The sequence below is a fragment of the Prionailurus bengalensis genome, chromosome D1 (genome assembly GCF_016509475.1).
Source record: "Prionailurus bengalensis isolate Pbe53 chromosome D1, Fcat_Pben_1.1_paternal_pri, whole genome shotgun sequence".
In the NCBI taxonomy this organism is placed as follows: Eukaryota; Metazoa; Chordata; class Mammalia; order Carnivora; family Felidae; genus Prionailurus; species Prionailurus bengalensis.
Genome location: NC_057346.1, coordinates 31463662 through 31478226, shown reverse-complemented (window position 1 = coordinate 31478226; position 14565 = coordinate 31463662).

Below are 14565 nucleotides of genomic sequence, written 5' to 3'. Positions count from 1 at the left end.
TCCAAATTTCACTTGGGATGGTTGCAAAAAGGGAAAAGAAAGAGGATTACACAAAGTGTTCCCTGTTTTGTGACTTGTACTGTGAATTCCCTCTTTTCTCTATCTCAGCAATAACCCAAAAGGCCCACAGAGTCACAGTGCTCTACTGCTAAGCTAGTCATTCACCAACAAAGGTCAAATTTTTGTAAGACACCAATTGCTTCAGATAAAAAGTAGATTCAGGCACACTCACAGTGGTCATTTGAGGGAGAACAGAGTGTAGAGAAAACACTGAAATAAAACGAATTCTCTAATGCTAGCCAACAGCAGGGCTCCCCACCCCCACTCTGCCTGCCCCAGGCCTGAGGGGGAAATAGTTGAAGCAGGATTGGAACCTAGAGAGAGAATCCGTGCCTTTATAGAGGAAAGCAAGCAGCCAGTAGCCTATGGTGATACTATAGGGGGAGAGAGAAAGAATCCACATCTTGGTCTCACTCTTCTCTTCCCCTCTTTTTTGTTGTCCATTCTTTCCATTGGTGGAGCCCAATTGGCAGCCAGAGCACAAGGGCAGGACACATAGGAAAAACTCCAAGGTATGGATCTGGAGGGCAGATGGACCCAGCCAGCACATTCAGGTAGTTCTTAGCACACAAGGCAGTGGACTGAGTACTGGAGAGTAAGTGTGGAGTGTCCAAACATTGACAGGCAAACTGCAGTCCTTCTCTGGGGAACCCTGTGCAGCTCACCTGCCCACCCTCACATCAGGAAAAGAACAATTGCATTGTGTTAGATTGTACAATGGCGCTCTGCTGTTGTGTCTCTTCTGGCATTGCTTGTTATTAAGTGTAGTTCATCAGCTGCATATGTTATTGTACCCTGCTTGTTATAATACAACTAACAGATACATGAAGTAAACAAGAATAATACAAACACTGGAATGCTGACCTTAAAACCCATTGTGAGCACAGAGAGATTAAATATATTCCCAGAGCTGTGCCAATAGCCATTTGCAGAAGACATTAACAAAGTTAGCTTCAGGGGGATTTGGATAACATCAAACAAACAAACAAATGCAAGTTTTCAGAGAGGAAAGGTTATTAAATTGTACAACAGGATATCCTGGGGAATCTGAGTTCTTCCAGAAAGATTTTAAAAAGTGAATAAGAGGGGCACCCTAGTGGCTCAGTCGGTTAAATATCTGACTTCAGTTCAGATCATGATCTAGTGGTTTGTAAGATTGAGCCCCACATCGGGCTCTGTGCCGACAACTCAGAACCTGGAGCCTGCTTTGGTTTCTGTGCCTCCCTTTCTCTCTCTCTGCCCCTTCCTGATCATACTCTGTATATCTTTCCTTCAAAAATAAATAAATATTTAAAAAATTTTTAAAAATAAAATAAAAAGTGAATAAGAAATTGTCTAGAGCAAGATTCAATTAGGCATGGGAGTTGAACCCAACACTGTTGAAAGGCACAATTTAGGTTCCCTAGGTAAACATTTGTAGGCCAGGGCAGGTTCTAAGCAGAAGGATAAATGATAAGAAGGCAAACTGTGCCTTGGGGTCTCCTCTGAAACTGCCACAATTCTTTCCCTCTTGCACAGTCCTCCAATATGATAGTCCCATTTGATCACATTCAATCCATCCTTATTCCCTCTTTGTTTCTATTCCCTCTAATCCTACAGTGTTAAGTGACAGCAGAGCAATGACTAATGTGATAGCTAATAGTAAAGCATAATCCTAAAACAATTACTAAGGACATTTACATTTTAGGAAGCTCTTTCAGAGTTTTACTTTTAATTTCAGACCTAGCTATCTAGTTAAATGTTTCTTATTTGGTGACCCAGCCTGAATGAAAACAGGAGTCAATATGGCTCTAAGAGAAAAAATGTTAGCCTGGACAACAAATTTTCGTTGTCCAACTTCCTCAGTAAGATAAATTCTGTCTCCTATACAGACCTATTTAGTGTACAATTTATTAGACCCCACCCACTGGGATATATTGTACCACAGATCAGGGCATTACTGCCTTTGCATGTAGGGTCTAAAGAAACAGGAGAAGAGGGAGATTAGCAGCAATGACCCTCATTTTTCCTATTTAAAGGCTACAGAAGATTATAAATCTATATTACAAAAGTAGAAATAAAGACACAGAGGCAGGGAAAAGACTCATATGAAAAATAGAAAGAACCATCACAAAGGATCTCTCTCTACAAGGGTAATTTGACTTCATCAGGGGATGAGGAGTGGAAAAAAGAGAAATATTTTTCATGGAACAGTGACAGCACCTTAAGCGGGATAGATCAGACCTTGAGTCTATGACATATTGATCTCCAGTCTATGCTCTCTCCTGAGACTCTAAGTATTGACTTTGATCTAGGAGTCCTTTGAAAGCTGATGTACTGGAAAGAGCACTCAAATGGGTGTCAGAAGACTTGAGTGTAAGTCCTGACTTTTCACTATTTGGCATGTGGCCTGAGCAAGTCACTTAACCTTTCTATTTATAAGATGATGGGGATGGACAAAATAAATTATTTAGACTATCATTAATAATGAAACTCCAATACTAAACCACCTGTGATTGTAGGATCTGTAATTTTCTAAGGTACAAACATCTCTTTATTATATATTTTAAGCTCATAACACACGCATTAATTCAATCATTTGCTTATTCAGCCACACATTTAATTAATATTAATGGAGCATGGTACTAGTAAGGGAAAAAGGAAGCTCATCTTCAATATCTTTGAGAGAATACTTAAGCCTCTGTCTTTGTTGCTGTCTTCTGCTGCATTAACCACTTAGGTAACCTAATCTATTGCAGTTTTCCCAAGGAAAAACCAGAGACAATTTCAGTATTGGAATTGTTTAACTGTCAAATTTTCCCTCATTCTTAACAATGCTTCAAGATCTGAAATATAGAGGTTTCCCCTCTTGAGGTGCTCAGAAATTTCCATTTTACCTTCCAAGGAATTTTTTTCATTATTTTTGCCAAGGACTACATTTATAAAACATGATCAAATTCTTGTTTTGACAATGATGAAGCAAAAAGAAACAAATTTAACTTCCTGCCATAAACAAGTGGACCAAATATATGAAACAACTGTTTTGAGACATTGAATAAAAATTTCTACAGAACTGGTGATACCTGAGAGTATAGAGTCTGTGATTGTGGGGCACTTCTGTACGGCAAGAATTTCAAAAATCAGTGAGGGAGGGGAAAACCAGAGACTGTTGGCCCTGCTAAGCTGAGAAAACAGAGATCAGAGCTTAGAGATGTATAGTCATTCAGAATTACATAAATAAAAAGCTCCAGAAATCTGCATAAAGTATCCTTGAGACTTTGTTGAGTACTAGGATGTGAATAGTTAGAATGAATCTCCACAGCTGGCTGAAAATGATCATGAAGTTATAAGCTGAAAGTTCCTGGTGCTCAGGTTAGGGAGGTGTTCAATTCTGTCTTAGCTACAGCAGTTTTAGCTTAGGTTGCTATAACAATTACCATAGACTAAGTGGCTTAAACAATAAATGTTTATTTCTCACAATTCTGGAGGCCAGAAAATCAAATATCAAGGCACTAGTGGATCTGGTATCTTGTGACTGTATACTTCTTGGTTTGCAGACAGTCATCTCCTCACTGCATCCTCACATGTCAGAGAGAGAGGAAGGTAGACTATCAGGTCTATTCATACAAGATCTCTAAACACATTATGAGGAGTCCACCTTCATGACCTAATTATCCTTCAAAGACTCCATCTACAAATTCCATCACATTGTAGGTTGAGGTTTAAATGTATAACATACAGTCCATAACAAATTCCAACCAGCCACAGTGAAGTGTCTTCAATAAATACTCAACTTTCATTGAGACATTGACATGCAGTGAAGATGTTGGAGGAGATGTAGGACTTAATTTTCCCTATAATGGTTATTGTAGAGCCATCCAAGGGAGGCTTAATGCCAGGTCTTGAAGAATTAAAACCAACCCACAAGTGACCTGACTGCCTGTGAAACAAAGTGTACTTGTCTTTAAAGGAATATGATAAATCCATGTACTTACAATGTAACATATAATATAACCAGCATCCAATAAAAAATTACTAAACATGCAAAGAAGCAAGTAAATGTGACCTATGAAAGAGAGAAAAGGAAAACTACAAACTACTATCTCTTATAAAGAAAAATGCAAAATTTCTCAACAAAATAGCAAAAAACCATTTTATTTTTGTGGATAGTGTAAGAAAGTGTTTTGAGGGGGGGCAGACAGAGAGAGAGAGAGAGAGAGAGAGAGAGAGATTCCGAAGTAGGCTCTTCACTGACAGCAGAGAGACTGATGCAAGGCTCAAACTCATGAACCATGAGATCATGACCTGAGCTGAAGTTAGACACTCAACTGACTGAGCCCCCCGCCAGGCACCCCTGTAATACATCTTTACATCTGGGATTGTGATACCTCCAGATTTGTTCTTCTTTTTCAACGTTTCTTTGGCTATTCAGGGTCATTTGCAGCTCCAAACAAATGTTAGGATTATTTGTTCTACTAACATGAAAAGTGTTGGTATTCAGATAGGAATTGCATCAAATCTATAGATTGCGTTGGGTAGTATGGACCTTTTAACAATATTGGTCCTTTCAATCCATGTGCATGGGATATCTTTCCATTTGTGTCATCTTCAGTTTCTTTAATTAAAGTTTCATAATTTTCAGAGTACAAGTCTTTCACCTCTTTGGTTAAGTTTATTCCTAGGTATTTTACAATTTTGAGTGCAATGGTAAATGGGATTGTTTTCTTTATTTCTCTTTCTACTATTTCATCATTAGTGTATAGGAATGCAACAGAATTCTGTATACTAAATTGTATACTGAAACTTACTAAATTCATATATTAGTTCTAGTAGTTTTTTGGTGGATTCCTTAGGGTTTTCTATATATGGTATCATGTCATCAGCAAATAATGAAAGTTTTATTTCTTCCTTACCAATTTGGATGCTTTTATTTCTTTTTCTTGTCTGATTGCTGTAGCTGTGATTTCTAATACTATGTTGAATAAAAGTGGTGAGAGTGTACATCCTTGCCTTGTTTCTGATCTTAAAGGGAAAAACTCTCAAGTTTTCACCATTGAGTCTGAGGTTAGCTGTAGACTTTTCATATGTGGCTTTTTTTATGTTGAACTATGTTCCTTCTTTACCCTCTCTGTTGGTAGTTTTTATGATGAATGAATGTTGTACTTTGTCAAATTGTTTTTTTTTCTGCATCCATTGAGATGATTATATGGTTTTTATCCTTTCTCTTGTTGATATGATGGATCACATTTGATTGATTTGCAAATACAGAACCACCCTGCAATCCAACTGAATCCAACAATACATTAAACTGAATCCAACAATACATTAAATAATACATTAAAATGTATTATAAAGTGTGATTGTTAAACATATGGTTACCATGCGATGCAGCACTTCTACTCAGGTATGTACATACATATATACCCAAAGGGAATGAAAATATACTTCTATACAAAAAAATGTACACTCAAATGTTTATAGAAACATTAGCTATAATAGTCAAAAGTAGAGACTTTTAACTGATGAATGCTACACAAGAAATGAAAGAAGGATGCACAGAAATATTATTTAGTAATATAAATGCATGAAATACTGATACATGATACAAAATAGATGAAACCTGAAAATATGACCTAAGTGAAAGGAGTCAATCACAAAAGACCACACATTGTACGATCTCATTTATATGAAACATTCAGAATAGGCAAATCTATAATAATAGAAAATAGCATTGTTGGTTTCCGGGGACAGGCAGGAGGAAAAATGGGGAATGAATACTAATAGGCATTGGATTTCCTTGGGGTGATGAACTGGGATCAGATAGTGATGGATAGTTGCTCAACTCTATGAACATACTAAACACTACTGAATTATATACTTACTTCAAATAGGTGAGTTTTATGGTAGTGAATTGCATCCCAATAATTCTGTTAACATTTTTTACATGGAAATTCAAAGACCTAATGTAACCAAAATAATCTTGAATAATAATACAAAGATGGAAACCTTTTACTACCTGATTTTAAGACTTACTTTAAACCTACAATGATTAAGACTGTATGATATTGATCAATGAAACAGAATACAGTCTAGAATAGACACATACTTATATTGTCAGTTGATTTTACAATGGTTCTAAAGTATCAATGGGTATAGTCATTTCCACAAATTGTGCTATAGAATTGAACATCTACATGCAAAAAAATAAATAAACCTTTATCTGTACCTCATACCATATACAAAAGTAATTTAAAATGTATCACAGACAGAAATGTAAGATCTACACTTAAAAAAACTTATAGTAGGGGGAGGAGCCAAGATGACGGAACAGCATGGAAGTTTTTTGTGTGTCTCATGTCCATGAAATATAGCCAGACTAACATTAAACCATCCTACATACATAGAACACTGGAGGATTAACACAACAATCTGCACAACCTGAACCACAGAATTCAACAGGTACGTGGTGTGGAGAGGTGAATTTGGGGAGCAAGAAGCTGCAGAAGGTAGGGAACCACTTTTGCAGGTGGAGAGAGGACAGAGACTGTGGAGGGGGGGCAGAATATGGGAAAAGCACCCCTCCCCAAAAGCAGCTGGAGAGAAAGTGGAAAACTGGAAACAGCCGCAGGGACTAAACTAAAAAGGGAGAAAGAAGAAAGGAGAAAGGAGAGGGTTTAAATCCCATTAAGACTGTAAACAAGGGGAGCACAATGGCTGCAACTCCACATCTCAATACCTGGCAGTGCTCTGGTGGGAAGAGCAGAGTGGGGTCCGGGAGGTTCTCAGGCCACACAGGGAAAAGCGGTTCCACTGGTGGAAGGACATTTGGTAGAGATTGTTGAAGCCACCTGGACCCAGCAGACCCCTGAAGATGGCCACAATCACTGGTGCTGGGGCAAGGTCATTAAGGGTGAAGCCTGGTACCAGATGTGTGTTGTGATTTTCCATAATCCCTGAAACGTTGCTGTTACACTGTCTCGTGAACTTTTTCTGGGGCAGACTGGCACCTGGCTTCAGTCTCAGGGCAACAGCAGCAGCAGGGTCAAGCAAGCATTCCTGGGTGAAGCTGACATTCAGTCATTGCTCATTTGGCCATTGCTTGGTGAGACCCTTCTGCAAAGGAGTGGAACAGGTCAAAGCCAAAGTCCTTTGGAAGCAAGGGGCCGGGGAAAACAGCTGCATCTGAGAAAAAACTTGGGAGAGAGGTACTGTCTGGTGCCTGGTCATGGAGAGTGAAAAAGTGGAGAATGGACCAGAGCTGAAGACAGAGGATAGGTGAGTGATTGCTGATCTGGGAGAACAGACTGGGTAGCTGGGTGGCACCATTTTCACCACTCCCACACATGCGCGTATGCACCTATGAACACTGCACTAATCCACCCCAGTAGGCTAGCAGCACCATCTAGTGGAGAGCAGAGCTGTTACACTGAGCCCTGCCCAACTGGGCCAACTTAGCTCTTCAAGAACACAAGTCTCACAGCCAGCTTAGTTTATGGACTATAAAGCACTACAGAGACTGACTTTTAGGAGAAAACGAAGCAATTTCAGTCTTACTTCAATCTGTTAGCTGGTTCATCTATTCAGTTTTCTTTCTCTTATATTTTTATTTTTTCTCTTTTACACTTCTTTTCTTTTTCTTGAATACAGAAGGAGAAAAAGTTCATTTTTATTTTCATTAAAAATATTTTTATTTAATTTGTATTACTATATTTTTATTTTGTGTAATTTTTTTTCAAATTCTATTTTACTTCCATCATTTTATTTTAGTCTACCTCAGTTTATTCACCTTTTCAAATTTTCAAACAATTTCCTTTTTTTCTTTCTTTTTCTTTTTTTCTCTTTCTTTTCCTTTATAGAATGTAGAAAGAGAAAAACTTCATTTATACTTTCAATTTCTATTAGAAACATTTTTATTTAATATTTTACTATCTGTTTTGCTTTTATGTAAATCTTTTCAAATTCTATTTAACTTCCATCATTTTTAGTCTACTAGTGTATTCATTTTTTCAAATTTTCTTTTTTCTTTTTTATCTTTTTCTCTTTTTCATTTCTTTTCTTTTTTCTTAAATACAGAAAAAGAAAAAAATTTATATTTATTGTTAATTTTTATTAAAAATATTTTCCTTAATTTTTTTCTACTATATTCTTTACTTTTGTGTATATTTTTTCAAATTCTATTTTACCCCCATTATCTCATTTTAGTCTACTTCAGTGTATTCATTTTTTCAAATTCTCAATATCCTCCCCCCCTTTTTTTTCTCTAATCTGTCAAACTACTTTCAACACTCAGACCAAAACAACACATAGGGTCTAGCATCATCTGTTTGATTTGTGTGTGTGTGTGTGTGTGTGTGTGTGTGTTTAATTTTTAATTTTAATATCTTTTTAATTTTAATTTTTTAGTTTCAATTTTACTACTTCATTAAATCCTTTTCTCCCTTCAAAATGACAAAATGAAGGAATTCACCCCAAAAGAAAGACCACAAAGAAATGACAGCCAGGGATTTAACCAACAGAGATACAAGCAAGATGTCTGAACCAGAATTTAGAATCACAATAATAAGAATACTAGCTAGAGCTGAAAATAGATTAGAATCCCTTTCTGCAGAGATAAAAGAACTAAAAAATAACCAGAATTAAATTAAAAATGCTATAACTGAGCTGCAATCATGGATGGATGGAATGGCGGCAAGGATGGATGAGTCAGAACAGAGAATCGGTGATATAAAGGACAAATTTATGGAGAATAATGAAGCAGAAAAAAGAGGGAGATGAAGGTAAAAGGGCACAAATTAAGAATTCGAGAAATCAGTGACTCATTAAAAAGGAACAACAACAGAATAATAGGGGTCCCAGAAGAGGAAGAGAAAGAAATAGGGGAAGAAGGGTTATGTGAGCGAATCATAGTGGAAAACTTTTCTAACCTGGGGAAGACACAGACAGCAAAATCCAGGAAGTGCAGAGGACCCCGATTAGATTCAACAAAAACTGACCATTGACAAGGCATATCATAGTCAAATTCACAAAATACTCAGGCAAGGAGAGAATCATGAAAGCATCAAGGGAAAAAAAGTCCCTAACAAACAAGGAAAGACAGATCAGCTTTGCAGCAGACCTATCCACAGAAACTTGACAGTTCAGAAAGGAGTGGCAGGATATATTCAGTGTGCTGAATCAGAAAAATATGCAGCCAAGAATCTTTATCCAGCAAGGCTGTCATTCAAAATAGAAGGAGAGATAAAAAGAACAGCAATTAAAACCCAAAACCAGAAGAAGACAGGAAATAATGAAGATTAGAGCATAAATTAATGCTATCAAAACAAAACCAAACACTAGAACAGATCAATGAAACCGGAAGCTGGTTCTTTGAAAGAATTAACAAAATTGATAAACCACTAGCCAGTTTGATCAAGAAGAAAAAGGAAAGGACCCAAATGAATAAAATCAATAATGAAAGAAGAGAGATCACAACCAACACAGCAGAAATAAAAAACAAGAATAAGAGAATATTATGAGCAATTGTATGCCAACAAAATGGGTAATCTGGAAGAAATGGACAAATACCTAGAAACATATATACTACCAAAACTGAAATAGGAGGAAATAGAGAATTTGAACAGACCCACAACTAGTAAGTAAATTAAATTAGTAATCAAAAATCTGCCAAAAAACAAGAGTCCAGGGCCAGATGGCTTTCCAGGGGAATTCACCAAACATTTAAGGAAGAGTTAACACTTATTCTCTTGAAGCTGTTCCAAAAAATAGAAATGGAAGGAAAACTTCCAAACTCTTTCTATGAAGCCAACATTACCTTGATTCCAAAACCATACAGAGACCCCACGAAAAAGGAGAACTATAGACTAATTTCCCTGATGAACATGGATGTGAAAATCCTCAACAAGCTATTAACCAACTGGCTCCAACAATACATTAAAAAAAGTATTCACCACGACCAAGCGGGATTTACACCTGGGATGCAGGACTGGATCAATATCCACAAAACAATTAAAGTGATTCATCACATCAATAAAAGAAAGGACAAGAGCCATATGATCCTCTCAATAGATGCAGAGAAAGCATTCCACAAAATACCACATCCTTTCTTGATAAAAACCCTCAAGAAAGTAGGGATAGAAGGATCATACCTTGAAATCATAAAAGCCATATATGAACGACCCAATGCTAATATCATCCTCAATGGGGAAAAACTGAGAGCTTTCCCCATAAGGTCAGGAACAAGACAGGGATGTCCACTCTTGCCACTGTTATTCAACATAGTATTGGAAGTCTTAGCCTCTGCAATCAGACAACACAAAGAAATAAAAGGCATCCAAATCAGCCAGGAGGAAATCAAACTTTCACTCTTCCCAGATGACGTGATACTCTATATGGAAAACCCAAAAGATTCCACCAAAAAACTGCTAGAACTGATTCATGAATTCAGCAAAGTTGCAGGATATAAAATCAATGCACAGAAATCAGTTGCATTCCTATACACCAACAATGAAGCGACAGAAAGAGTAATCAAGGAATCGATCCCATTTTCAATTTCACCAAAAACCATAAAATACCTAGGAATAAATTTAACCAAAGAGGTGAAAAATCTATACTCTGAAAACTATAGAAAGCTTATGAAAGAAATTGAAGAAGGCACCAAAAAATGGAAAAAGATTCCATGCTCCTGGATAGGAAAAACAAATATTGTTAAAATGTCAATACTAACCAAAGCAATCTACATATTCAATGCAATCCCTATCAAAATAACACCAACATTCTTAACAGAGATAGAACAAACAATCCTAAAATTTGTATGGAACCATAAAAGACCCCGAATAGCCAAAGCAATCTTGAAAAAGAAAACCAAAACAGGAGGCATCACAATCCCAGACCTCAAGCTATACTACAAAGCTGTAATCATCAAGACAGTATGGTACTGGCAAGAGAACAGACATCAGATCAATGGAACAGAATAGATAACTCAGAAATGGACCCACAAATGTATTACCAACTAATCTTTGACAAATCAGGAAAGAATATCCAATGGAATAAAGACAGTATCTTCAGCAAGTGGTGCTAGGAAACCTGGACAGCGACATGCAGAAGAATGAACCTGGACCACTTTCTTACACCATACACAAAAATAAACTCAAAATGGATGAAAGACCTAAATGTAAGACAGGAAGCCATCGAAATCCTCAAGGAGAAAGCAAGCAAAAACCTCTTTGATCTTGGCCACAGCAACTTCTTATCCAACATGTCTCCAGAGGCAAGGGAAACAAAAGCAAAAATGAACTACTGGGACCTCATCAAAATAAAAAGCTTCTGCACAGCGAGGGAAACAATCAGCAAAACTAAAAGGCAACCGACAGAATGGGGAAAAAAATTGGAAACGACAGATCAGTTTATAAAGGGTTAGTATCCGAAATCTATAAGGAACTTATCAAACTAACACCGAAAAAACAAATAATCCAGTGAAGAAATGGGCAAAATACATGAATAGACATTTCTCCAAAGAAGACAACCAGATGGCCAACCAACACATGAAAAAATGCTCCACATCACTCATCATCAGGGAAATACAAATGAAAACCACAATGAGATACCATCTTACACATGTCAGAATGGCTAACATTAACAACTCAGGCAACAACAGATGTTGGCAAGGATGCAGAGAAAGCGGATCTCTTTTGCATTGTTGGTGGGAATGCAAGCTGGTGCAGCCACTCTGGAAAACAGTATGGAGGTTCCTCAAAAAACTAAAAATAGAACTACCTTGCAACCCAGCAATTGCACTACTAGGCATTTATCCACGGGATACAAGTGTGCTGTTTCGAAGGGACACATGCACCCCCATGTTTATAGCAGCACTATCAATAGCCAAAATATGGAAGGAGACCAAATATCCATGGATGGATGAATGGATAAATAAAGATGTGATATATATCTATATCTATATCTATATCTATATCTATATCTATATCTATACCTATATAGATATATGAAATCTTGCCATTTGCAACTAGGTGAAATTAGTCAGTTAGAGAAAAACAAATATCATATGACTTCACTCATATGAGGACTTTAAGAGACAAAACAGATGAACATAAGGGAAGGGAAACAAAAATAATATAAAAACAAGGAGGGGGACAAAACAGACTAGACTCATAAATATTGAGAACAAACAGAGGGTTAGTGGAGGGGTTGTGGGAGGGGGGATGTGCTAAATGGGTAAGGGGCATTAAGGAATCTACCCCTGAAATCATTGTTGCACTATATGTTAACCAATTTGGATGTAAATTAAAAATAATAATAATAAAATTTTATAAAAGGTATAATAGAAAATAGAGGGGAAAATTTTTCGTGAAAAATTTGCTTTGGCAAATTTTGCTTAGGCAAAGATTTCTCAAACATGACACAAAAATTTGGACTATAAACAGAAATTTTGATAATGTGGACTTCATAAATTTCAAACACTTGCTTCTCCAAAGGCATCATTAAGAAAAGAAACAGCAAGACACACACTGGAGAAAATATTTGCAAAACACATATTTGATTTCAAGATGTATAAAACATTCTCACAACTCAATGATATGAATATAAATAGCAATAAATATTTGATATTTATTAATGAAGATATATAAATGACAAAAATGCTCAACAACATGGCACATAGGGAAATGTAAATAAAAACCATAGTGAGGAACTCCTACACTTCCTCTAGAATGACAAAAATTTAAGACAGACAAACCAAGTTTTGTCAGGAATGTGAAACAGCTAGAACTTTCATACATTACTGGTGGGAATGCAAATGTACAGGCACCCTGAGAACTAATCGGTAAGTTTCTAAAACCTTAAATATGCATTTACCATACGATCCGCAATCACACTCCTACATATTTATCAAGAAGTACTTCTACTGGAATGTTCACAGAAGCTTTATTTATAATAGCCCAAAATTGTGGGAAAAAAGAATGAACAAATACATCACAAATCTATACAATGAACAATTAACCAACAATTTAAAGGAAAGACAAATTGATGCATGTAACAACATGAATGAATCTCAGAAGCTTTATGCTAAATGAAAGAATAAGGACACAAAATACTTCATACTGTGTGATTCAATTTATATGAGTTCTACAAAAGGGAAAAAAAATACAGGACAGAAAGAATCTACAGATGCCAATGCCCAAGGGCCAAAGGAAAGGATGGCCTGAAATGGGGCATAAGGAAAATCTTCTATATTTGATTGTGGTGATAACGACACTACTAAGCACATTTGTCAAAATTCATCAAATTATAAACTTAAATTTGGTAATGCAAATTTTACCTTGATGAAGCTGATTAACAAGACTATTATGTGAACTACAGAAGCAATGGACAAGGAGATTGTAGGAAAAAAAGTGTGGACATGTACTAGGAAAGAACAAAATAGTGTGACTCTTTTCCTAGAGATCTGAGTGAAGAAAAGTGGTTTCAAATAGCCACAGAAGGAAATGCAGTTATATGTAACAAAACACACAACCAACCTCCTTTTGAAACTGAAATAGGAAATGTAGAACAATGTTCTCCTGAGGTGGGCTTCCTTATGCCTACAGGAATTTCGGTAGAACTTGGTGTAAAGTCTTTTCATTAAGAGAACCACCTTTAACCAGTGAATGATGGTTTATTGAATGTGCATTAAAGTCCTAGAGTCAAAATCCTTCAGGGGAAGTGCACTGTGACTCCAGGTAACAAACACATGGCTGCAGCTGGGTAAATCTGTGTGGGGAACAGGTATTCATGCCCCTGAGGCAGATGTTAAGGGGTGGATCTGACTACCAGATATAGACTCTAGATTGTCTTTTATTTTAAATCATAATTCTTTTTCTAGTCCTGGAATATATCAAGGTGTAAAAAAATATGGATTTGTGAGATACTAAATTATTTCAAATTACTTTAAGCCATCTGCAGAAAAACGTGATCTGCAAGGTAGAATTTTGAGTCCAACTTCTGATTTCAAAGCAATGGCTTTTCTATCATCAGTTCTGACTTCCTGACAATTATATATTTTAAAACCCAGATTCTGGACCAGAAGGACAGATACATACCTGTGTACATACCCAGGTATTATGTTGAATTTGCTTGGTTTGTGTTCTGAATGAAACGGAACAACCCATTTATTCTCAATTCTCTTGCAAAGTGTATTTTATCTTTCACATAAATATCTCTTTCTGTTTTATTCCAGCTACTGAAGACTTTTTCTACAATCACAACTTATGGAGGATTATTACTGCCCTTTGAAGTGCTGGAAAATAAGAAATTCTTTTACTTGCTGATAAAAATATGGAGTGAAGAGAAGAGAACATGTTTAGAAGGTGTAAAGAGAAGGAAGAAGTGCTTCTTCATCTCAAGGGTACATGTTAAAGCCTCCAGCTTCAACTCTCAATTAACAGATCCACAATTCAATTCCCAAGTCAGAATTTTCTCTGGTCAGGTCAAGTGGAATTATTAGAAGTGCCAAGATAAGTTTTAAAGAGTCTCTCA